The sequence below is a fragment of the Dendrobates tinctorius genome, unplaced genomic scaffold (assembly GCF_039654945.1).
Source record: "Dendrobates tinctorius isolate UK_male_01 unplaced genomic scaffold, ASM3965494v1 ptg000046l, whole genome shotgun sequence".
NCBI lineage: Eukaryota > Metazoa > Chordata > Amphibia > Anura > Dendrobatidae > Dendrobates > Dendrobates tinctorius.
The window spans coordinates 29909355-29936702 of NW_027361714.1; positions in this window are offsets into that span (position 1 = coordinate 29909355).

Below are 27348 nucleotides of genomic sequence, written 5' to 3' on the forward strand. Positions count from 1 at the left end.
CTCCACTCATGTCCACTCACTCTTTCACTCCACATACGTTCCTTTCTCTCACTCCGTTTCTCATACTCACACCGTCATCGTCGCTGCCCCGACATCTTCCTCCGCCGCCGCGATCCAGGATCCAGACGTTCTCCAGGCCGCCGACATGTTCTTGCGGGACGCCATCTTGGATGTCGTGAAGTCCCGCGAGATTCAAGATGGCGTCGCCGCAACAATATGTCGCTGGCGTGGACAACATCGGGATCCAAAAAGATGGCGTCGGCAAAATCTCGCGAGATTACGCCGACGCCATTTTGGATCCCGATGTCGCCCACGCCAGCGACATATTCTTGCGGGACGCCATCTTGGATGTCGTGAAGTCCCGCGATATTCAAGATGGCGTCGCCGCAACAACATGTCGCTGGCATGGGCGACATCGGGATCCAAAATGGCGTCGGCGTAATCTCGCGAGATTTCGCCGACGCCATCTTTTTGGATCCCGATGTCGTCCACGCCAGCGACATATTGTTGCGGCGACGCGATCTTGAATCTCGCGGGATTTCACGACATCCAAGATGGCATCCCGCAAGAACATGTCGGCGGCCTGGAGAACGTCTGGATCCTGGATCGCGGCGGCGGAGGAAGATGTCGGGGCAGCGACGATGACGGTGTGAGTATGAGAAACGGAGTGAGAGAAAGGAACGTATGTGGAGTGAAAGAGTGAGTGGACATGAGTGGAGGTGAAAGGTGAGAGGAGTGTGTGTTGAGGCGGTGTGGTGTGTTGAGGGTTAATATGTGCGTGTGTGTGTGGTGACGTCACCGGTTACAACTGGACGGAAGTTGTTACAACCGGAAGCTGGTTAGGGCATTTATTATTATAGAAAAGCGGCAAAACATAAAAAATATATATTTGAGATATCGCTATAATCATACTGACACGAAGAATAAAACTGCCTTATGAATTTTACCTCATGCAGAACGGTGTAAATGCCCCCCCAAAGAAATTCATGAATTGCTGGATTTTGCTCTTTCTGTCTGCCAAAAATCGAAATAGAAAGTGATTAGTAATGAGCAAACATGCTCGCCACAACTCGGTACTCACCCGAGTATCTGTATACTCGCGGTACTCGAGCATTTCTGGGATTATTCAGCGGGAACTCTGGTCTCTGCTCTGCAAATTCAACATGCAGCTATTGTCTGCCACGTACTGTAATGCCATAACCATCTTTGTGGTGGCATTACAGTGATTGGCTGGCCGCAAAACGCAATCAGATCTATAAGAGACCTGACGCCGCCCTGCTCGTCACAGTCAGGTCCAGAATCAGACAGTATAGGGAGAGCTGCTGCTGAGATAGGGACAGATTTGTGCTTTTTATAGTTAGTGTGGGTATACCATCATAGAATCCACAAATCCAGGTAAATCAACAGTCCTTCAAAGGGCTCATACTCACATGCGAGAAACTCGAACGAGTTTCTCGCATGCGAGTATGAGCCCTAAGGACTAATTACGGGTTATATAGATTGCAATGCTAGGTAGGCAGGGAGTGTATGTGCGTATATATACATCAGTGCAAGGCATGCATGCACTGTACGTGGGTATATAGATATCATTGCATACATCAAAACGGTGTATATTGCTGCTGCTGCCTATTGCATGTATACCTAGCTCCAGGTATCAGTGGCTAGGAATCATTTTTTTTGCACCTCAATCCTGATTATTTTATTCCAAATCAACCCAGAGCCCCTTTTTTTCTCCATTTACTTGTTGACACTGCAGACTACAGCCAGATCCTTGTAATACTACAGCGTGAAAATCCAGCAATTATAAATGCCTTTGCCTGTCCCAGGTCTCACATCTGAGTGCGCAGAAAATTTTTTGTGGCACTGTAGTATTTTTGGGACTGTCTTATCCAATTTTTGTATGCCATTTTGCTGACAAAATTTTTTTAGCTGCTAAAAATATATTTATCTACCAAAAAAAAATTAGCTACAGTTCATATATTTAACACTGTGTTTTGTCCGTCACACACAGTGCATATCAATGTGCTAAATGTTTTACCATTTTAGTTTTCCAAATAATTTTTTTGTAGTGTCATAACCTACTTATTGACACAATTTTGGTGGCCAAAAAAAAGCCCACATATTTAACAGTGTGCTATCTCCGTTAAACGTGAGATCTATCTGTGGCCTACAAATTGTGCCACTTCAGGGCTACATTCCACTGTATTTCCTGTCTGTGATCTTATTTCTATACACTATTTTGGGGTAAAGAATTTAAAAATACAGGCCACATATTGAAGAGTCTGGTGTCTCTGTCAAACGCCAGATCTATCTGTGGCCTACATATTGTGCCATTTCACTGCTACATTCCACTGTATTTCCTGTCTGTGACCCTATTTCTATACACTATTTTGGTGTACAAATGTTAAAAATACAGGCCACATATTGAAGAATCTGGTGTCTCAGTGAAATGACAGATCTGTGGCCTACAAATTGTGCCATTTCAGGGCTACATTCCACTGTATTTGGTGTTTGTGACCCTATTTCTATACACGATTTTGGGGTACAAATTTTAAAAATACAGGACACATTGAAGAGTCTGGTATCTCAGTCAGACGCCAGATCTATCTGTAGCCTACAAATTGTGGCCTTTCAGGCCTCCATGAAACATTTTTTGCTGTGCTATCCTATTTCTATACCCTATTTTTCTTTCTAAAATATAAATACAAGGAAAATTAAAGAGGTGCACACAGCTTCATGAAATGACGAGGTGCAAGCTGAATTGGATTGACCCGTATTCAAAAGAAATGTTCAAACAGCTGCACTCTCAGTATGCTTATAGAGTAATTTTTAATTCAAAATATCACAAAAAAGGAAGTAATGTCAATTCATAAGGCAAAGAAGAATCAAAAAACGCGTGTGTGACGTTTCGACCGTTAATGCTCTTTCTCAAATGACGCTGAAAAATAAATAAATATCAGTGAAGTGATATGTACAAATTTACAAAAATACAGCAGAATGGTTTAAATAAACCGGAATTGAAAGGAGAAAAGCAAATGCTGTAGGCAGACATACAAAGCCAGTCCAATATAATGAACAAATTTGCAATTGAAATTACTCTTACAAACAAACCAAGGTAAAAAGAAGAGAGAACAGGAGCTTGCAAAGGGAAGGCAGGAAAAATAAGGTGGGGGGAGAAGAAAACGGGGGTTTATTATCCACAAGTATAACCAGATACGGAATACTCATTGACCTATTAATGATTCAATAGGGCCTAAAAGAACTTATGCACATGGGAAGTACTGGAGGAATCTGTGAAGGTATAATGGTCTTGGATCAGTATAGATGTAATCTTTATGTTTGCAGGACAAAAACATGATTTCATAGTATAAATAATACTAACCAATGGTGTCCATGGGAGCGCATATCAGTACTGTGTAGAGCGGTGTGTCAGGGCGCGTATTTCAGCGCTGTGGCGTCAGTGTGCACTCATTAGTGGCATTGGATCCATATTAATGGGAACGAGTGATGCACTTCCGGCGTTAGTGACCCGGAAGTGGCTGGTGACATTTGAGAGAGAGGCCTGGGTTTAATTGTGATCGCGCGCATGCACATTGGGCCCATAAACTAAGACCAAAGTGGGACTTGGAGTAGCTGGTGCACTGAGTCTGCGCGGTATGAAGCACATTGTGTACAATGTATTTAGATTACGTGACACGTTGTAAAAAGGGAACGGGGGAAAAAAAACTGTTGTTAAAGTGGAACAAGCATAAAGCTGACTATACATGATTAGTGGAACAATGAGGTTAGTGGTAGAAATGATGAAAAATTAGTTTCAACAGTTTTATTGAAATGAAAGCATCATTTAACATGAGATACATTCATATTAAAGTACAAGGATCCCCTCACAGGGGGAAATACATAGAAAAAAAGGCACTTAAGGTCATACAGTATCCTTGACTACAAAATCTTCGCTTAGAATATGTGTAGAAAAACAATTGTAACACAACTAAGTTAGACTTAATGGGATGGGAAAGGAAAGTGGAGGGTTCAAAGTGAGTGTGGATAATGCATGATACACAAATGTGGGGCGCCAGTGTACCTGTTTCAGTGTCTCTAATTGTAAGGAGCTACTACCATGCCAATATATTATATAGATAAAGATATCATTTTGGAAAGATCATCATCTCTATGTGCCTGAATCCAAGGGTCCCAGATACCTCGAAAGTTATCGAAAGAATCGGATCTAATAGCTTCTATTTTCTCGTATTATCAAATTGACCCTATTCTTCACCTTTGTTAAAGAGAGCGCACTGGTTTTCCATCTGCTAGCTATGTGGTTTCTCGTCGCCATAGCAATAAAATCAACGAGACGGCAAGTTTTATTGTTGGCATTGATTGGTCTGTCCCCCAGCAGAAGAACTGACGGTGACAGAGATAGTTTCCTACCCAAGATATTATCAATTAATTTTATTACATCTTTCCACAGTGACTTTACTGTCGGACATGTCCACCAAATATGGAGAGTGTCTCCATCGTCAGTGCACCCTCTAAAACAATTGCCAGGGACTGAATGATAAATAATGTGCAGGAAGCTAGGTACATAGTGTATTCTAAAGAATAATTTAAGAGATGTCTCAGTAAGTGAAACTTGATTACTACCCCTCATTATATTTTCATAACACCTGAACCACCTTTGAGGTGTGAGGAAGATTCGTAGATCTGCTTCCCATTGTTCCATGGTCTTCAATTTCGAGCCATCCCTGGGTTTGTTAAATATGGAATAAAGATGAGATATGAGACCATTGCCCAATGGGTCATATAGACATTTTAATTTGTACGTTGCAGGTTGTACGTTTGAAGAACCAACCGTTAGGCTTTGCAGAAAATGAAAAATTTGTTCAAGTCGGAATGTCTCAGACCTCGGGACTTGACATTTTGCGATGAACTCTTGTTTTGACATTAGCTTAAAGTGGGTAGTTAGATTTTGTAGCCTAGTTAGCTTATTCTGCTGCCACCATAAGTGATTTAGAGATGTAACTCCTGGCGGGAACATGGAAATATTAAACAGGTTCAGGAGAGGAGAGGGATGAGACTGCAACGCAAATTGGAATCTATTCGCTCTCCAGATTCATAGGGAGTGAAAGGTATACGGAGAATGTAGAGCCAGATCTTTCGGTAAAGACCCCGTGGCCCAAATTAGACTCTCCAAGGAGTAAGGTGATATTTGGGAGTTTTCTATTTGTGGCCATATGGGTGTGTGTTGTTCCGCGTTTACCCCTGCCAGCTGGGCGATCTGAGCTGCCCTATAATAGAGAGTAAAGTTTGGTAGCGAAACTCCTCCCTGTCTTTTTGTGTCTAAACAGGATTTGCTGGGAGATGCGGGGTTTTTTATTATTCCAGATAAAACGTACCACGTGCGAATGTATAAATTTGAATGTCATCAAAGGTATTGAAATAGGCACGGATCGGAACAGATATAGAAATTGAGGTAAAGTAAACATTTTAATCGAGTGCACCCTTCCCAAAAAGGAAAGAGATGGGGCGGACCATTTTGACAAAGATTGCGTTAGTTTTTGGAGGAGGGGAGCATAATTATATTTAACCCCTTAAGCCCCAAGGGTGGTTTGCACGTTCATGACCGGGCCAATTTTTACAATTCTGATCATTGTCCCTTTATGAGGTAATAACTCTGAAACGCTTCCATGGATCCCGGTGATTCTGACATTGTTTTCTCATGACATATTGTACTTCATGATAGTGGTAAAACTTCATTCAAATAACTTGCATTTATTTGTGAAAAAAATGTTGAAAATTTTGCAATTTTCCAAATTTGAATTTTTATGCCCTTAAATCACAAAGATATAGCACACAAAAAACTTGATAAGTAATATTTCCCACATGTTTACTTTATGTCAGCACAATTTTGGAACCAAAATTTTTTTTGTTAGGAAGTTATAAGGGTTAAAAATTGACCAGCGATTTCTCTTTTTTGCAACACCATTTTATTTTTACGGACCACATCACATTTGAAGCCACTTTGCGGAGTCTGTATGATAGAAAATACCCCAAAGTGACACCATTCTAGAAACTGCACCCCTTAAGGTTCTCAAAACCACATTCAAGAAGTTTATTAACCCTTTAGGTGCGTCACAGGAATTTTTTGAATATTTCGAAAAAAATGAACATTTACCTTTTTTTCACAAAAAAATACTTCAGGTTCATTTTTTTTATTTTACCAAGGGTAACAGTGGAAACCCCCTACAAGTGACCCCATTTTGGAAACTAGACCCCCCCAAGGAACTTATCTCGATATGTGGTGAGAACTTTGAGCCCACAAGGGCTTCACAGAAGTTTATAACGTACAGCGGTACAATTAAAAAATCATATTTTTTCCACAAAAATGATCTTTTCACCCCGACCCCCAATTTTTATTTTCCCAAGGGTAACAGGACCCTAAAAGTTATTGTGCAATTTGTCCTGAGTACGCTGATACCCCACATGTGGGGGTAAACCACTATTTGGGTGCATGGCAGAGCTCGGAAGGGAAGCAGTGCCATTTGACGATTTTGGCTGGAATTGAGATCGGACACCATGTCGCAATTGGAAAACCCCTGATGTACCAAAACAGTGGGAGCCCCCCACAAATGACACCATTTTGGAAACTAGACCCCCCCAAGGAATTTATCTAGATGTGTGGTGAGAACTTTGATCCCCCCAGTGCTTCACAGAAGTTTGTAATGCCTGGGCATGAAAATAAAAAAATCGTATTTTTTCCACAAACATGGTCTTTTAGTCACCAATTTTTTTATTTTCCCAAGGGTACCAGGAGAAATTGGACCCCAAAAGTTGTTGTCCAATTTATCCTGACTACGCTGATACCTCATATGTGGGAGAAAACTACTGTATGGGCACACGTCGGGGCTCGGAAGGGAAGTAGTGACGTTTTGGAATGCAGACTTTGATGGAATAGTCTGCGGGTGTCATGTTGCTTTTGGAGAGGCCCTGATGTACCTAAACAGTGGAAACCCCCCACAAGTGACCCCATTTTGGAAACTAGACCCCCTAAAGAACTTATCTAGATGTGTGGTGAGCACTTTGAACCCCAAAGGGCTTCACAGAAGTTTATAATGCCCATGCATGAAAATAAAAAAATTGTATTTTTTCCACAAACATGATCAATTAGTCCCCAATTTTTTTATTTTCCCAAGGGTAACAGGAGAAATTGGACCACAAAAGTTGTTGTCCAATTTGTCCTGAGTACGCTGATACCTCATATGTGGGAGAAAACTACTGTGTGGGCAAACGTCGGGGCTCGGAAGGGAAAGTAGTGACGTTTTGGAATGCAGACTTTAATGGAATGGTCTGCGGGTGTCATGTGCGTTTGGAGAGCCCCTGATGTACCTAAACTATTGAAACTCCCCACAAGTGACCCCATTTTGGAAACTAGACCCCCCACGGAACTTATCTAGATGTGTAAAAAAATAAAAAACAAATCTGAACTGAGAAAGTAAGTTAAAGTGTATGCACAATGTAAGTGCATATTAACACATGACCATTAACCAGAGAAAGCAAAAAACACAAATATCCTGAACTAAAAAGTAAAAAATATACTGCAAATAATGCATAAAGGTAATAATAATAATAAGGGTATTTAGTAAACATAATTTTGATCAAAATAATGTACAAGCCATCCCGCCACATCACGGTAACCCTTGTGGGACAGTCCCTACTCTAGTATTTAAAACCTTTTCACTTGCCAAGTGACGTGAATGTGAATAAGGATCGAGCGGCTGAACCACTAGTAACAGCTTAGGCCAGACTGGATAGCTTTCCCAGCTCAGAAAGAGGACGGTCACACCCATATATGCACTGAATGCACAATGAAATGAATAAAAAACAAATCTGAACTGAGAAAGTAAGTTAATATGTATGCACAATGTAAGTGCATATTAACACATGACCATTAACCAGAGAAAACAAAAAACACAAATATCCTGAACTAAAAAGTAAAAAATATACTGCAAATAATGCATAAAGGTAATAATAATAATAAGGGTATTTAGTAAACATAATTTTGATCAAAATAATGTACAAGCCATCTTGCCACGTCACGGCAACCCTTGTGGGACAGTCCCTACTCTAGTATTTAAAACCTTTTCACTTGCCAAGTGATGTGAATGTGAATAAGGATCGAGCGGCTGAACCACTAGTAACAGCTTAGGCCAGACTGGATGGCTTTCCCAGCTCAGAAAGAGGGCAGTCACACCCATATATGCACTGAATGCACAATGAAATGAATAAAAAACAAATCTGAACTGAGAAAGTAAGTTGCCGTGACGATGCGGGATTGCTTGTACATTATTTTGATCAAAATTATGTTTACTAAATACCCTTTATTATTATTATTATTACCTTTATGCATTATTTGCAGTATATTTTTTACTTTTTAGTTCAGGATATTTGTGTTTTTTGCTTTTTGTTTTATCTAGATATGTGGTGAGTACTTTGAACCCCCAAGTGATTCACAGAAGTTTATAACGCCCGGGCGTGAAAATAAAAAAAATCATTTTTTTCCGCAAAAATGATATTTTTGACCCCAATTTTTTAATTTCCTAAGGGTAACAGGAGAAATTGGACCCCAAAAATTGTTTTGCAATTTGTCCTGAGTAGGCTGATACGATATATGTGGAGGTAAAACACTGTTTGGGCGCATGGCAGAGCTTGGAAGGGAAGGAGCACCATTTGACTTTTTCAACGCAGAATTGGCTTGAATTGAGATCTGACGCCATGTTGCATTTGGAGAGCACCTGATGTGCTCAAACAGTGGAAACTCCCAATTCTAACTCCAACCCTAACCCCAACACACCCCTAACCCTAATCTCAGCCCTAACCCTAGCCTTAACCCTAGCCCTAACCCTAGCACAAACCCTAACCCTAGCCCTAGCCCTAACCCTAATGGGAAAATGGAAATAAATACATTTTCTTTTAATTTTATTATTTTTCCCTAACAAAGGAGGTGATAACTGGGGGGTTTGATTTACTATTTATAGCGGGTTTTTATGTTTGGCAGCTGTCATAGGCTATAAGACGCTTATTATTGTAAAAATAGTTTTTGCATCATCACATATTGAGAGCTATAATTTTTCCATATTTTGACTCACCGAGTCATGTGAGGTCTTATTTTTTGCGGGACGAGTTGAAATTTTTATTGGTACCATTTTCGGGCACGTGACATTTTTTGATTGCTTTTTATTCTGATTGTTGGGACGCAGAATGAACAAAAACCAACGTTTCATGAATTTCTTTTGGGGGATGCGTTTACACCGTTCCGCGTGCGGTCAAATTGATAAAGCACTTTTATTCTTCGGGTCAGTATGGTTAAAGCGATACCTCATTTATGTCTTTTTTTATGTTTTGGCGGTTTTATGCAATGAAAACTATTTTATATAAAAAATAATTATTTTTGCATCGCTTTATTCTGCAAGCTATATCTTTTTTATTTTTCGCTGATGATGCTGTATGGTGGCTCATTTTTTGCGGGACAAGATGACGTTTTCAGCTGTACCATGGATATTTATATGCGTCTTTCTGTTCGCGCGTTATTGCACTTTTTGTTCGGAGGTATGATAATAAATCATTATTTTTTGCTCGGTTTTTTATTTTTATTTTTAAGGGGTTCGCTAAAGGGGTTAACTAATGGGACAGTTTTATAGGGCAGGTCGTTACGGACGCGGCAATACCAAATATGTGTACTTTTATTGTTTTTTTCTTTTTTTATTTCCAAAAAATGAATTTATTGGGGAATATTTTTTTTTTTCTAATTTATTTAGCAATTTTTTAAAAATTATTTTTACACTTTTTTTAAAACTTTATTAGGTTGTCCCAGGGGGGACATCACTGTTCTGTGACAGATCGCTGATCTGTCACATCACAGATCACTGTGACAGATCAGCGATCTGTCACAGGCATAGACGCAGACTTCCTCATGCCTGCGCTTTGCAGGCACTGAGGAAGTCAGCTCCCTACAGGCCCCCGAAGGTCCCCGTTGCCATCTTTGATCTGGGGACCTGTAGGGAAAGAGACCCCCGCAGCAGCGCTGCACATTGCGCTGCTGTGGGGGGCTCAGGGAAGCACAGAGGGAGCCCCCTCCCTGCCGATGCTTCCCTTTAACCCCCAGTACACCGCGATCGTGCTTGATCGCGGTGTGCAAGGGATTAACGTGTCGGGGGCAGTCCGTGACCGCCCCTGACACATTGTGCCGGGTGTCTGCTGTGATAATTAGCTGTCACCCGGCCGCGTTCAGCGGCACTCACCACGTGGGCGCCGCTGATCGCTGTGACGTACTATCCCGTCCCTGGGAATTAAGTCCCAGGGCACATGGACGGGATAGTATGTCACATGGGATTAAGGGGTTAAATAGCGTTGATTTAGATAATGTAAGGTTAATTCCTAGGTATGTAATATAATGTTTTGCATGTTGGAAATGAAAGTTCTCTACTATTGAGCTTTGTTCAGCAGAAACATAACCTCTGATTTATCGATATTGACCTTTAAGCCTGAGATTTTCTCAAAGGATTTAAGTGTATTTAAAAGATTAGGTAGGGGGTATATGGGGATTTGTCAAAGTCAAAAGAAGGTCGTCGGCAAACAGACTGACCTTGTATTCATGTCTACCTATTGTTTGGCCTGTGATATCGGGGTGTTGACGGATCTTCTGTGCCAGTGGTTCCATCACCAAAGCGAATAGGGCCGGAGATAGGGGGAACGCTTGCCTGGTTCCTCTCCTGATAATTATTGGCTCTGGAGTGGTCGAAGGTAATTTTAAATAAGCAACTGGGGTATTATATAGAAGTTTAAGTGAATCGATTAATTGTTGTGAAATCCCCATTTTTTACGCAAGATATTAAACATGTATGTCCAAGTGACGGTATCGAAAGCTTTTTCTATATCTAAAGCTAGCAAAGTTAAGGGGGTTTTACGTTTGTTGGCATTATGTATGAGGTTTAGGTTTTTACGGATATTATCCAGGGCTTGACTAGTTGGGATGAATCCAACCTGATCTTTATGGACAAGACCAGGCAGACATTTATTAATTCTATTGGCTATTATGGAGGAGAAAATCTTGAGGTCCACGTTCAACAGGGATATTGGCCTGTAGTTTTTTGTGAGCAATGGGTCTCGCCCTTGTTTTGGGATGACAATGATATGCGCCGTATAGAATTCCGGCAGCATTGTTTGGCCAGTTAGCACATTATTGCAGTATGTTTGTATATGCTTTAATAAAATATTTGAAAACTTTTTTTTATAGTATAATGCGGTCAGCCCATCGGGGCCGGAGCCTTCCCAGCTTTTAGATGATTTATAGTAGATGTGATTTCCTCTTAAGTGATAGGAGAATGCAATGTAGAAGCATAAGCCGGAGTTAGGGAAGGTAATGGTACATTAGTTAGGAAGTCATCCAATTTGGGCAATGAAAAATTTGTGCTATCAGCGTATAGTTTTTGATAATAAGTTTGAAATATTTTGTAGATTTTGTTCGGGTTAAAAGTAGTTTGGGACTGTTCGTCTTTTATGGGGAAGATAGAGTTTAATCGCTCTTTCTGTTTTAATTTTTGGGCAAGCATTCGGTCCATTTTATTAGAGAAGCGATAGAATTTCGCTTGTGTCCACCTGATTGCTCTTTCTGTACGAGTTGGCTCTGGTGCAGTTCTGCTGCAATACCTCTTTAATATCACAAGAGCAAGGGGCGTGTGAGCCTATAAGTCAGAGCAACATCCCAAAACAGGGGAAAGAAAAAAAACCTCTCTCTTCCTTCTTTTTAAGTAAGGGCAATTGCGTCAAATGGCCAGCAGAGGGAGTCCCACACCTTTATACATAAAATAAGGTATCTATGGAGATTGTATTAACTCTTACAGGCTCATAGCTTCTACTTTAGCTGGGGACAAGATAGAACACACAGCCCTCTAACAGTCAGGGCTAGGAGACAGCAAGGCTCCTGCAATCCCCTCAGGTGCTCTGCTGAGCAGGGAGGATTCTACAAGTGGTCCACAACCTGGCTCCTGCTGTCCTCCCGCAATCCAGGATGGTCCTGGGCATCCCCACAGCCCCAGCAAGTCACTCACCTCCAGGGCACAGCACGCAGCCAACCTCCTCCTTGTCGCACTCCCGGCGTCACCTCCGGATCCGTCACCGCTCACATCGCGGGTCGCCCGCCCACTCCAGGCCGCGGCTCCGCCGGATGAATAGGCTGCAGCAAGCCCTGCGGTCCCTCTCAGTGCGCCTGGCGTCCAGGAGAGAGCTCCCTCCACGACACTGCTAGAAGACAGCAAGGGGTAAGTATCCGGTTTTCTCCCGCCATCGGTTCCCAGTCACAGGAAGGAGGCCCCCGGACCCGCTGCACTGCAGCCGAAATGATGAAAAATTAGATGAATTGTAATGTAAATTCATAATAATAAAAATAAAAAATGAAAAGTAAATGAAAAATAACAAATATTAGTGGAACAATGAGGTTAGTGGTAAAAAGTAGAGATGAGCGACTTTGCCTTTTTTAGGGTCGAGTCGGGTTTCATGAAACCTGACTTTCGCAAAAGTCGGGTCGAACGAAATCGGCCGACTATAGGTAAAAGTCGGAGGCCGACTGAAACACGAAACCCAATGCAAGTCAATGGGGAAGCAAAGTTGGCAGGGAGTGGAGGACAGTAAACACACCTACAGTGCCCCTTTCAATGCCAAAATATCAATTCTTATTACTGAAGCTTGTCAACATTAATTTACTTCATAATAATAGTTACGCATTGAAAACTGGGGGTTATTTGGCTAAAGTTGTGGGGGGGGTAGGGCTGGCTCCAGGTCTTCGTGTGCCCTGGGCCAAAGAGTGTCAGTGTGCCCCCTTTAACACATACCACAACTCATGATGCTTTAATACGGCACAGAAATATAGCTTTAGTACAATCACAAATACTTCACTGCTTACATGACATGACTGATCTATTGTAAATTGTACAATAGCTCAAAAAAAGGACAGTATATTACTCCATACAGTATTATGGCCACCACATTGTGCGCCATACAGAATAATGAGCCCCATATATTTCTCCATACAGAATAATTGGTCATGGTCACATATAATGTTCCACATAGTATATGATGAGCTCCACATAATGCTACAGTATATGATGGTCCCTATGGACGATGCTCCAGGGTATGATGGGCCCTAATAATGCTCCATATATAATGGGCTCCATTTCTAATGCTCCAGTGTATAATGGGCCCCGTAAATGCTGCTCCAGCGTCTGATGTCCCCCATTTGGATTGCTCCAGTATATGTTGGTCCCCATGGACGATGCTCCAGTGTATGATGGGCCCTAATAATGCTTCATATATAATGGGCTCCATTTGTAATGCTCCAGTGTATAATGGGCCCCGTAAATGCTGCTCCAGTGTCTGATGTCCACCATTTGGAATGCTCCAGTATATGATGGACCTCATGGATGATGCTCCAGTGTCTTAAGGGCTCTAATAATGCTCCATATATAATGGGCCCCATTTCTAATGATCCAGTGCATAATGGGCCCCGTAAATGCTGCTCCAATGTCTGATGTCCCCCTTTTGGAATGCTCCAGTATATGATGGGCCCCATTTTTAATGAACCCAGGCATGGTATGTGAAAAGAGCTCCATGGAGTAATCTGAAGTGTGTGCTGCCGCATCCTTCACTTTTGGTGTGGGTGAAGGACACAAGGAAAGGGGTTGCTCCTGACCAGAAGCCTGCACTGACAACTCAGTGCTTGCATTTTTTGAAACTTCAGAAGAGGAGGCGATAGAGCTGGAGGCTGTTTCAGCAATGTAAGCCAAAAACAGTTCCTGATGCTCTGGCTTTAAAAGCAGTCTACCTACTCCCATAAAAGGGAGCCAAGTTACAGGCCTTCCGGAGCTACACCATGACGCAGGCTCAACACCTCCTGCCTTAGCTGCTATTGTGTTTTTAGCACTACCAGCAGATGCACCACCTCCACCATCAGTACCAGGTGGCCCCCCACGCCCACGTCTGTGTCCTCTTCCATCATACTTCCTCATGTTTTGGAAAATGGACCCAAAATACCAGCAGATATATGGTACTGTATCAGAAGCGTACAGCTCAATACAGTCTAGGGATAACAGTAAATCTCCGTATATATTTCATGAGTCATACACAGACGCTCACAGGCTCTGTATGGATTACACAATAAAATAAAAAGTTGAAAAAGGGTACAGTATCACCAGATACAAGGTATATATAGTATAGTGTAAACATTCTGAATCTCCGTATATATTTCAGGAGGCAGACACAAATGCTCTCAGGCCCAGTATGGATTACACAAGAATATGAAAAGCTGTAAATGGGTAATGTAACACAAGCATACAGCTGTATACAGTGTTGGGGTAATCTTAAATCTCCAAATATATTTCCGGAGTAACAGACAGACGTTCACAGGCTCGTTATGGATAACACCGGAATCTAAATAGCAAAAAAGGTTACTGTATCAGAAGCGTACAGCTGTATACAGTGTTGGCCAAATTTGAAATCTCGGTATATATTTCCGGAGTCACCCTCAGACGCTCACTCAGTCTAGGTTTGACCATAATAAAAAATGTTGCAAAAAAGGTACTGTATAACAAGATAGCAAGTATATATATTATAGGGTACAATTGAAGTCTCCATATACATAGTCCCGTTGTCACTCTCAGACGCTTACTCAGTGTGGATTTGACCGTAATACTAAATGTCGAACAAAGGTACTGTATAACAAGTTATAAACTGTATCGAGTATAGGGTAAAAATTGGTATCTCTGATTCACCGTATATATAGAAGGCATAAATCATACACGCTCACTCACTATAGATGATACCGTAATAAAAATTTTTGAACAAAAGTACTTTATCAGCACACACCAGGTATATCCAGTCTAGGGGTAATTGTAAATTTTCGTCTATACTTCCAGAGTCAGACACAGACACTCACAGGCTCAGTATGTATTACACCAGAATTTAAAAAGTAGAAAAACGGAAAGGTAAGATATTCGAAGTGTACACCAGTATGCAGTGTTGTGGTACTTTTAAATCTTCCTATATATTTCAATCTCAGTAAGCCAGTCCAGACTCTCCGCTACTGGAAACTACATGAATACAAATACAGACAGAAAGTCAAGTGTTAGCAGAAATTTGGGAATTACTCATCGCGGGAAAACCTCCCGGTATATGTTGCAGAGGCGATGCAGACCCTCAATTACTGCGTCTGTGGAGATAGCGAAAACATTTCATCATATGCTTTCTGTGTCATTGCTATTGTAGCAGATTAATACTAACTATAAGCACATTTTTATCATATGCTTTCTGCCCAAAATTTAGTCAGTGATATGCACTGAATTTGGCGACATGTTTACATAGATTGTAGAGAGCCTCCCTTCCATTTCAGGGTTTACTGTCTGGGCTGTACCTAACACATTATTTCATAATCTTGGATGCTCACATAGCATCTCTGTCAGGCATTACCACTATTGCAGTAGGCTACAGTCTTTCCGCCTATGACTTTTGTGTCCTGTATGCCCCCTATGCTCCATACTGGATGTATTTTATTATGATTTTTTGATACATTACCTCTGGTATACACTTTCTACATCTAATTAATACATATGTATTTGTGATATCCATTGATATATCCATCTCTTTTTATGATGTCTGTGTCTTTTGTATGTATTTCAATAAAGCAATATGTATTTTATGGCAATATGCTTCCTTATCCTCTTCCATTGTGCCCACTACGGCTCGTGGGAGAACCAGCACCGCTGTTGTGTGCTGGGAAAGCCTCAAACAAATGGTTTACCAGAGTTGCTTGTTTGTTAGCCAATATTATCTCTAGGTTATCCTGTGGCATGATGTTGTGTAATTTGCCTTTGTAGCGTGGATCGAGGATGTTGGCCAGCCAGTAGTCATCATCCTTCATCATCTTGGCAAAGCGGGGGTCCCTTTTTAGGATCCGCAGGGCATAATCGCACATGTGGGACAATGTTCCAGGTGTCAATAATGCACTGCCACTGCTGGGTGGTGGAGCACTTTCTGGCAATTCCACATCGCTACAGTCACGCACAAACCCTGTACCTGACCTTGGAACACCAACATATTCTCTTGCCCCTTGAGAAGCATCCTCCTGCCCAAAATTATCATCCCCCTCATCCTACTCCTCCTCTTCCTTTTCTTCCTCCACCTTGTCCAGGACTGTTCCCTGACCAGACAATGGCTGACTATCAGCAAGGCTTCCCTCATCCTCTTCCTACTCCACTGCAGACACCAGATCCTTAATGGGCATCAAACTTTGCATGAGCAGACGCATAAGTGGGATGCTCATGCTTATGATGGCGTCGTCTGCGCTTACCAGCCGTGCAAATGGGGAGACAAAAAAGCACAATAGGGTCTTATCCATATTACAAAGGACAAAGTATAGCAAGAAACTTGCTCTCCTAATAAGGATGAGATAGGAGCATAAAGTCAGGCGGCTGCTGCAGATCCACATGTCCTCAAGGACGAATAGCAATCATGTGTTCAGTGGGAATTTGTAGTTAAAACTCAGCGCTGCCGCAGGGATAAATTCCAGGAGAAAGAAATCTTGAATTCACAGTGGCTTTATTCAACGCGTTTCAGGGGTCTCATGCCCCCTTCATCAGAAAATACCACCTCTCAACCATGTGCAGGGTGGAGTTTCACCTTGTTGCAACGTCTATGATGAGGCGATGCTTGGGGAGGTGGAGCAATCGCTGCAGCTTCTGCATACGACTGGAGGGTATGGGCGAGCGACGGACATGCGAGCACAGTCTTCGCACCTTATGGAGAAGGGATGTTAACTCTGGATAATTATTAAGGAAACACTGCACCACCAGGTTCAAAGTGTGAGCCAGGCAAGGTATGTGTGTGAGTTTTGCAAGGGCTATGGCTGCCACAAAATTACGGCTGTTATCACTGACTACCTTGCCTGCCTCAAGATGTAGACTGCACAGCCATGACTCAGTTTGTCGCTGCAAGTAGTCGGCCAGTACCTCCGCGGTGTTTCTGTTGTCGCCCAAAGACATCTTCTTTAACACAGCCTGCCGACGCTTACCACTAGCTGTTCGATAGTGGGACACCTCGTGTGCAACACTGCCAGCTGCGGATGGAGTGCTCGTGCTACTGCGCTCTGTGGAGGAGCTTTTGCTTATGGAGGAGGAGGAGGGTCGAAAGCCTACAGCCAACCGTTTCCTATACCGTGGGCTAGGCAGCACTGTTCCACTGCCGCTGTCCCCTGTGGAGCCTGCATCCACCACATAAACACAGTGCGCATCTATGGACACGTAACAGCCCTGGCCATGCCTACTGGACCATGCATCTGTTGTGAGGTGCACCTTTCCACTCACTGATTGCTTGATTGCATGGACAATGCGGTCTTTCACATGCAGGTGGAGGGCTGGGATGGCTTTTCGAGAAAAGTGCCGACAGGGTAGGTCATAGCGTGGGACTGCGTAGGCCATGAGCTCGTGGAAAGCTTTGCTTTCAACCAAATGGTAGGGCATCATCTCTAATGAGATTAGTTTGGCAATGTAGGCGTTCATACACAGTGTACGTGGATGAGAGGATAAGTACTTTCTTGTCCTACTCAGAGTGTCTGATATGGTGAGCTGGACTGGAGATCTGCATATGGGGGAAGTAGCGATGGACCAGACGGAGTGAGAGGGGGTTGGTGATGGTATTGGTGATGATGGCCTAGATTCAGTGCTGTGTTGCAAAACCATTGTGATTCTCTGAGTGCTTTGGCCTTGCGACGACACCTCAACATTTAGTGCTGGTGGTGTGCTTAAGGGTGGCGTGGTCTTACAGTGGGGGAAGCGATGGAGCTTTGCTGGATACCTTCAGTCGGAGCAGGTGCAGATGTGCTAACTGAGGTTTTGTAGTCCGTCCACGCTTGCAAGTGCATGTTGATTAAATGTCTAAGTATGCAACTGGTATTCAAATTTCTGAGTTGTTTACCTCGGCTAAAGGTCTTCCGCACTTCTTACAGGTAACATTTGCCTCATCAGTAGGATTTTGGACAAAGAAGTGCCACACTGCACTCTACCTACTATGGTATACATTTTCTTGCCTTGCATGCTGTACAGTACTAAGCTGACCATCTGGCCAAGCTGTCCTCCAACTCTTTTAGTTTTTGTTCCACGTTTTTTGACAGCTACGGGCTTGCCTGATAACCGCTGCTGAGATGTCAATGCCTGCTGCGGATCTTTCTCCTTATCTGAACTATTGCCAGCGCCACCCTCCTCCCCCAATGGATGCCAATCCGGGTCCAGACCTGGGTCATCCATCACCTCCTCTTCAAAGTCATCTGCACCTTCCTCTTTACCTTCCTCTGTGTCACTGTGTAAGGTGGTATAGAATGTGGGAAGGGGCACCTGAGTTTCATCAGGGTCAGATTCTGGCTCACTAGACTGCGAGGGCAATGTTGTGCTCTGGGTCAATGTACCAGCAGAATCATCTAGCAGTGGCTGTGCATCAGTGCACTCCATGTCAGATTCATCTTGGACTGGGGAATTCAGGATTTGACTGGATAACCCAGGCATGGTATGTGAAAAGAGCTCCATGGAGTAATCTGAAGTGTGGGCTGCCGCATCCCTAACTTTTGGTGTGGGTGAAGGACACAAGGAAAGGTGTTTTTCCCGACCAGAACCCTGCACTGACAACTCCGAGCTTGCAGGTTTCGAACGTTCAGAAGAGGAGGCAATAGAGCTGGTGGCTGTTTCGGCAATGTACGCCAAAACCTGTTCCTGATGCTCCGGCTTTAAAAGCAGTTTTCCTACTCCAAGAAAAGGGAACTTTACAGGCCTTCTTGGGCCAGACGATGATGCAGGCTCAACACCTCCTGCCTTAGCTGCTATTGTGTTTTTGCCAGAACCAGCCTATGCACCACCACCATCAGTACCATCTGCGCCTCCCTGCCCACGTCCACGGCCTCTTCCACCATACCTCCTCATGTTTGGGAAAATGTACCAAAAATACCAGCAGAGAGATGGTACTGTATGAGGAGCGTCCAGCTGTGTAAGGTGTATTATAAAAATTAAATCTACGTATATATTTTGTTAGTCACAGACGCTCTCCCAGTATGTATTTGACCGTAACCCAACAAGCAGACATACAGTACTGTATCAGAAGTGTACAGCTGTATACGTTTTTTGTGTAACTAACAAACTCCGCATATATATTTTTGGAGTGTCACACACACAGTGACTCTGTATAGATGTGACTGTAATGCGAACAGCAGACGTACAATTCTGTTTGAGAATCGGACAGCTCAATACGGTGTGTGATGAAATGGAAGTGTCCGCATATGTATTTACGGAGTGTCACACACACATACTGACTGTGTATAGATGTGACCAAAATGCGAACGGCAAATATACAATACTTTTTGAGAATCGGACAGCTCTATATGGTGTCTGTATGGAAAATTGCAAATCTCCATATATTTTTATATGGAGTGACACACGCTGTCTCTGTATAGTTTTGACCATAATCAAACAGCAGATATACAAAACTGTTTGAAAAGCGGTCTGCTCTATATGGTGTTGGTCTGGAAAAAAGGAAAATCTCCTCGGTTTGTTTTTCCAGAGTCACACACAGATAGCTTGTAAGTGTCCGTGATACCAGCCAGTACACGGTAGTGTGTGAGGAGCATACACCGCTATACGGTGTCTGTATGGAAAATTGTAAATCTCCATCTATTTTTATACAGAGTGACATACACTGTCTCTGTATAGTTTTGACCGTCATCAAACAGCAGATATGCGAAACTGTTTGAAAAGCGGACAGTTCTATACGACGTAGGTCTGGAAAAATGGAAAATCTCCTTGGTTTGTTTTTCCAGAGTCACACACAGCTATCTTGTATTTGTCCGTGATACCAGCCGGTACATGGTAGTGTGTGAGGAGCGTACACCGCTATACGGTGTCTGTATGGAAAATTATAAATCTCCGTCTATTTTTATACGGAGTTACACACACTGTCTCTGTATAGTTTTGACCGTGATCAAACAGCAGATATACAAAACTGTTTGACTGTTTGAAAAGCGGACAGTTCTATACGGTGTAGGTCTGGAAAAATGGAAAATCTCCTCAATTTGTTTTTCCAGAGTCACACACAGATAGTTTGTATTTGTCCATGATACCAGCCAGTACACGGTAGTGTGTGAGGAGCGCAAACCGCTATACGGTATTATCACAAACATTCCCAAAAAAAAAAAAATTATGGATACAACAATATCACCTCATTAACTCCAGATACAATGCCATAGCACATAATTCTTCTAGCTAATTATAGCGGAAATAAACAACGAGTATTTGGGAAAAAATATGTAAACAATTTTATTGAAATATATTAAAAATATATACACAATAAGCAGAGTTTCCCACTATGCAGGCTAACACGGGGTTAATCCAAAATAAACGGTACAGATAGTCTTAAATAGCTGAAACCATATATTATCAGCATACAAGCGTCCTAAAGTGTTCAATACTGACATATAAAGTGTAGATTTTTAACTATATAAATAGGCTCACTACATAATCAGACCAAGTTCAAAGTGAAAAGAGTGCTTTTATAGTGCAAATAAGGCTGATTAATACACTGACAATAGAGTATCATGCAATCTTCCAGTGCTAGCAAAATATGCGATACAAACTAGATACTGCAATTAAATAAGCCCACTACAGGTGGACAATTATATACTGCTGTCAGTGCTTAAACCGTGACCCAGATAGAGACACCTGTAATAGAAACTATGCGCTGTACTTACATCTAATATATAATCAAGGATTCCCCAGGCCTGCCGCCCCAACGCGCGTTTCACCGCTTCTTCCTCAGGAGGTGTGGCCTACAGCGGCCTCGGTGTTAGTATTTATAGGAAATGATGTCAAGAATGCTAACAAGCAATCAAAACTGGGTCAAATAGCGGCGCATGCGCAGATTCAAGGCTGTCATCAATCTGGGACTTCCTCCTTGCGCTCATGGAACGCAAGCAGCCTGGTGTTACCTAGCAACCATAGTCGCTCGCAATTCCCGTCGAGCGCTTAGAGGAATCCCTGACAAAGCCAGTTCTGGGCATGCACACTTGACCAAATTAAAAACAAACATATGAGGTGTTTATTGGCTCCTAAAAAAACAGACTGTGAAAAGCATGAATGTGAATAGATGTGCATTTATAATTGTGAATGCTGTGAACGAAACTAATGCTCTGTAAACCGCATGAAAATAACCTATATCCCATCCATGATACAAACTATCAAAAAACTATTAATGTGATATGAGTTATATCCTACTAAATTATGGCCCGATGCTATCGCATCGGGAGGATGCGATAGCATCACACCTCTTGCCATGTTAACCCTCAAAACACACACTCCTCTCACCTTTCACCATCTCCACTCACTCTTTCACTCCACATACGACCCCTTCTCTCACTCCGTCTCTCATACTCACGCCGTCATCGCCTCTGCTCCACGATCCCTGACATCTTCTTCCGCCATCCTGGATCCAGACGTTGTCCACGCCGGCGACATGTTCTTGCGGCGACGCCATCTTGAGTATCGTGAAATCCCGCGATAGTCACGATGGCGTCGCCGGAAGAACATGTCGCCGGCGCGGACGACGTCGGGATCCAAAATGGCGTCGGCGAAATCTCGCGAGTTTTCACCGACGCCATTTTGGATCCCAACGTCGTCCTCGCCGGCGACATGTTCTTGCGGCAATGCCATCTTGAGTATTGTGGGATTTCACCGATCCAAAATAGCGTCGCCGCAGGAACATGTCACCGGCGTGGATGCCGTCGGGATCCAAAATGGCGTCGGCGAAATCTCGCGAGATTTCGCCGACGCCATTTTGGATCCCGACGTCCTCAACGCCGGCGACATGTTCTTGCGGCGATGCCATCTTGACTATCGCGGGATTTCGCCGATCCAAAATGGCGTCGCCACAAGAACATGTCGCCGGCGTGGAGGACGTCTGGATCCAGGATGGCGCCGGTGGAAGAAGATGTCGGGGATCGTGGATCAGTGGCGATGACAGCGTGAGTATGAGAGACGGAGTGAGAGAAAGGGTCGTATGTGGCGTGAAAGAGTGAGTGGAGATGGTGAAAGTTGAGAGGAGTGTGTGTGTTGAGGGTTAACATGGAAAGAGGTGTGCGGTGACGTCACCGGTTACAACTGGATGGAAGTTGTTACAACCGGAAGTTGCTTAGGGCATTTATTATTATAGATGAAATGCATGATGCATCATCTTAATACTAAAATAAATTATATACCATGGCAATTAATATGTGAAGTAATATAAATGCATGAAAAATATACATACATAAAAAAAAATTTTTGCATGCAAAAAAATTAAAAATACATATCAAATAATAATATTCTAAATATGTGCAAACATATTATACTAATAATTTGCACCAAACAAGCGTGCTAAACAGTGATAAAACAATCAGTCCATTTTTCTAGGCGAGATTTCCCCATTAGAAGATGTCCACACAAAATCCCATTCTTCTCCATCTTCAAATCATGGGGACTCATCAACAGGATCCCATGCACCGTAAATGTACATATAAAGAAATTACTGTAATAGAAATACAAGTATTAATAAAAATGAACAATAAAAAATAAAAACACCCTAGCTAAAATTACCCATATCATCTATAAAAAGGACCCAAACCCGTGACTCTCGTTCAGACCCCCAGCGACCATGGAATTAAGTCTATAAATCCACCTGCTTTCGATTTGCGACAATCTTTTAAACAAATTTCCTCCCCTCATCCCCAACGATACCTGATCAATGGCCATTATCCGGAGACCATTCGTATCTGAATTATGACACTTCTTGAAATGTCGAGGTAGGGTTTTTAGTTGCTCTCCCTCCTTGGATTCTTTTGACCTCTCAATGTCTTGGATGTGTTCTCGAATTCGTATCCGCAACTCTCTCGTGGTCATTCCAATATATATTTTGTTACAGGGGCATTTTGCCAAATAAATAACTCCATTAGAGGAGCAAGTCAAGCACTTTCTGATAGTATATGTTCTAGTCTGATCCGTATTTTGGAATTCCTTTCCTCTTATAGTATTAGCACAAGCCTTACATTTTCTGCAAGGAAAAAAGCCCTGGATATCACCCAAAAAGCCTTTCTGTTCTTTTTTTGATGAAAAATGACTACGGACTAGCAAATCCGACAAATTCCTTGACCTCTTAGCAGTGATGCATGGCTTGCTAGATAATGTCTTATTTAAAATTGGATCAGTTAATAGAATTCCCCAATGATTGTGAATGACACTAGAGAGTTGTTTCCACTGCTCATTAAAAGGTGTAATCAACCTTACTGTTTTACAGTCCACATCCCGAACTTCTTTCTTTTTATACAAAAGCTGATTACGCAAAGTGCCTTGTGCTCTTTTGTATGCATATCTTATTTGCCTATGACCATAAGCCCTTTCTCGGAACCTAGAATATAAGTCTTTGGCCTGTTTCTGGAAGGCTTGTTCTGTAGAGCAAATTCTCTTTGCCCTAAGGTACTGACTCACCGGAATAGACCGAATAGTAGATTTTAAATGCGATGATTCAGCATGGAGGATCGAATTAGTCGCTGTAGATTTACGATAGATGTCGGTGAGAATTGACCCATCATCCTGGACCGTAACTTCTATATCCAAAAAATTGACTTTTCTTCCAAACGTATAAGTCAAGTGAATATTAGATCATTTTTATTCAATGTCGACATTAACTCATGAAGTTCATCAACAGAGCCATCCCAGACAAACATCACATCATCGATGTACCTTACCCAATCACAAAATTTTTCTATGCCAGCAATGGGGGAGCTCTGGAAGATCTCCCTCTCCCAAAAACCCAAGAACAAATTGGCATAGGAGGGGGCACAAGCTGCCCCAATTGCCGTACCCTGCAATTGGAGGTACACCTGATGGTCAAAAGTAAAGCAATTATGTGTTAAGATGAATTCTAAGAGATTCAGGATAAATCTCGACATTGAAGAATCCAGATTACTATTGTTAAGAAACCATGCAACTGCCTTAAGACCCTGTACATGGCGGATAGAGGTGTACAAAGCCTCAACATCCGCCGTAACTAGGATAATATTGTCCCCAAGGTTCAATTGATCTAACCTCCTCAATGCCGCAGTAGTGTCGAGGATATGAGAGGGTAGTGAAATTACAATAGGTTTTGAGTAGTGGTCAATAATTTGACACACCAATTCACTCAAACCCTCATTCCCCGAGACTATAGGGTGACCAGGGGGATCTAACGAATTTTTGTGCACCTTGGGGATAAGGTAGAATGCAGGTAACTTAGGTTTCAAATTTTCAATGGTTTCCAACAGTTTTTTTGGAATTAGTCCTTCTTCCCAGGCCCCCATCATAATATCCACTAGCTCTTTTTGATATTGTATGAGTGGGATATGCGTTAATTTCTGATAACAATTTGGATCCATAAGCAACTTATGGGCCTGTCGAACGTACATATCCCGAGGCCAGATAACTTAATTGCCCCCTTTATCAGCCCTCTTAAATATCACATCATCCCAACTCTGCATTTCTTTTATAATATCTCTTTCTTTTTTACAATATGGGCTTGGATGAAAATCATTTTTAATTTTTTCAATGTCTTTTGTGACCAATTTCACAAAGACATCGACAGACGGACAGGTGATAATACTGGGAAATTTTTTGGATTTATTAAACAAATAAGAGGGGAATGAACTCACCACTTTCGATTCTTGGTTTTCCTCAGCCAAGGATTCTAGAATTGCAATGGCCTCCTTCTCCTCCTCCGTTTCCAGCGGTAACCCCATATTATTTTTTTCATGAAATCTCTTGAGAATTAATTTTCTTGCAAAGAGATGAACGTCCTTTATGGCCGTGAATGTGTCTAAAGGTTGAGGAGGAGAAAAGGATAAACCCTTATCCAACAATTCAACCTGTTCATTAGATAACACATGAGAAGATAGATTGATTACCTTAGGGTGATCATTCCTCCTCTTTGAATTCTGCCAGGAAGTACTTCTATCTCTTGCCCCAAACCTAGTTTTCACCCGTTTGGGATTAAAATGTTCAATCTCATATACTGGGGTAGCTGCGCTGGAAACAGAAGATACAGAAGATACCGAAGGACTTCGAGATATAGGATGTTTATTTTTACCCGGAATCCTAGCTTGCCAACGGTACACTTTTTTCTGATCATAATCTTGTAAATCTCTCTGCAGTTTCTTTATTTTTGCTGTACTGATTTGTTGCTCCCACTTTTCTAAATCCTGGTTCACACTCTGAAAAAACTTATCAAGTTGTTCCCCATTCATTTTAGCAGTCAAATCTTTCTGTAACTGATTAAGTTCATTGTCAATCTCGTCTAACATAGACATGTTTTTTAAATTAATTATTTCCATGAAAGACAAAGAACAAATAGAGGAGGCTGCTTCCCATCTCGTCATAAGATCTACATCGTTAAGATCAAAAGTGGGATACAACTGCACTCTTAGGCCACGAGGTACAATTTTTTGTTTGATGTAATTTTCCAAAGAGGCTTTGGTCCACCATACACGAGTTTTTTTATGTAAAAGATTTTTATATTTCAACAATAGGTCCTTTGAATCATCAATGGTAAAATTAAAATTAGTGGAAATACTCTGCTTGAAGAGATCTGATGCTTTATCCTGCCAAGCCTTTTCCCTGGCTTTAAAATTCATATCCAGGAATCAATAACTGTTATAAAACAGAATATTCAATATTATCACAAATATTCCCCCCCAAAAAAATTATGGATACAACAATATCACCTCATTAACTCCAGATACAATGCCATAGCACATAATTCTTCTAGCTAATTATAGCGGAAAGAAACAACGAGTATTTAGGAAAAAATATGTAAACAATTTTATTGAAATATATTAAAAATATATACACAATAAGCAGAGTTTCCCACTATGCAGGCTAACACAGGGTTAATCCAAAATAAACGGTACAGATAGTCTTAAATAGCTGAAACCATATATTATCAGCATACAAGCATCCTAAAGTGTTCAATACTGACATATAAAGTGCAGATTTTTAACTATATAAATAGGCTCACTACATAATCAGACCAAGTTCAAAGTGCAAAGAGTGCTTTTATAGTGTAAATAAGGCTGATTAATACACTGACAATAGAGTATCAAGCAATCTTCCAGTGCTAGCAAAATATGCGATACAAACTAGATACTGCAATTAAATAAGCCCACTACAGGTGGACAATTATATACTGCTGTCAGTGCTTAAACCGTGACCCAGATAGAGACGCCTGTAATATAAACTATGCGCTGTACTTACATCTAATATATAATCAAGGATTCCCTATGCCTGCCGCCCCAACGCACGTTTCACCGCTTCTTCCTCAGGAGGCATGGCCTACAGCGGCCTCGGTGTTAGTATTTATAGGAAATGATGTCAAGAATGCTAACAAGCAATCAAAACTGTCCGTTTTTTTAGGAGCCAATAAACACCTCATATGTTTGTTTTTAATTTGGTCAAGTGTGCATGCCCAGAACTGGCTTTGTCAGGGATTCCTCTAAGTGCTCGACGGGAATTGTGAGCGACTATGGTTGCTAGGTAGCACCAGGCTGCTTGCGTTCCATGAGCGCAAGGAGGAAGTCCCAGATTGATGACAGCCTTGAATCTGCGCATGCGCCGCTATTTGACCCAGCTTTGATTGCTTGTTAGCATTCTTGACATGATTTCCTATAAATACTAACACCGAGGCCGCTGTAGGCCACGCCTCCTGAGGAAGAAGCGGTGAAACGCGCGTTGGGGCGGCAGGCCTGGGGAATCCTTGATTATATATTAGATGTAAGTACAGCGCATAGTTTCTATTACAGGCGTCTCTATCTGGGTCACGGTTTAAGCACTGACAGCAGTATATAATTGTCCACCTGTAGTGGGCTTATTTAATTGCAGTATCTAGTTTGTATCGCATATTTTGCTAGCACTGGAAGATTGCATGATACTCTATTGTCAGTGTATTAATCAGCCTTATTTACACTATAAAAGCACTCTTTGCACTTTGAACTTGGTCTGATTATGTAGTGAGCCTATTTATATAGTTAAAAATCTGCACTTTATATGTCAGTATTGAACACTTTAGGACGCTTGTATGCTGATAATATATGGTTTCAGCTATTTAAGACTATCTGTACCGTTTATTTTGGATTAACCCCGTGTTAGCCTGCATAGTGGGAAACACTGCTTATTGTGTATATATTTTTAATATATTTCAATAAAATTGTTTACA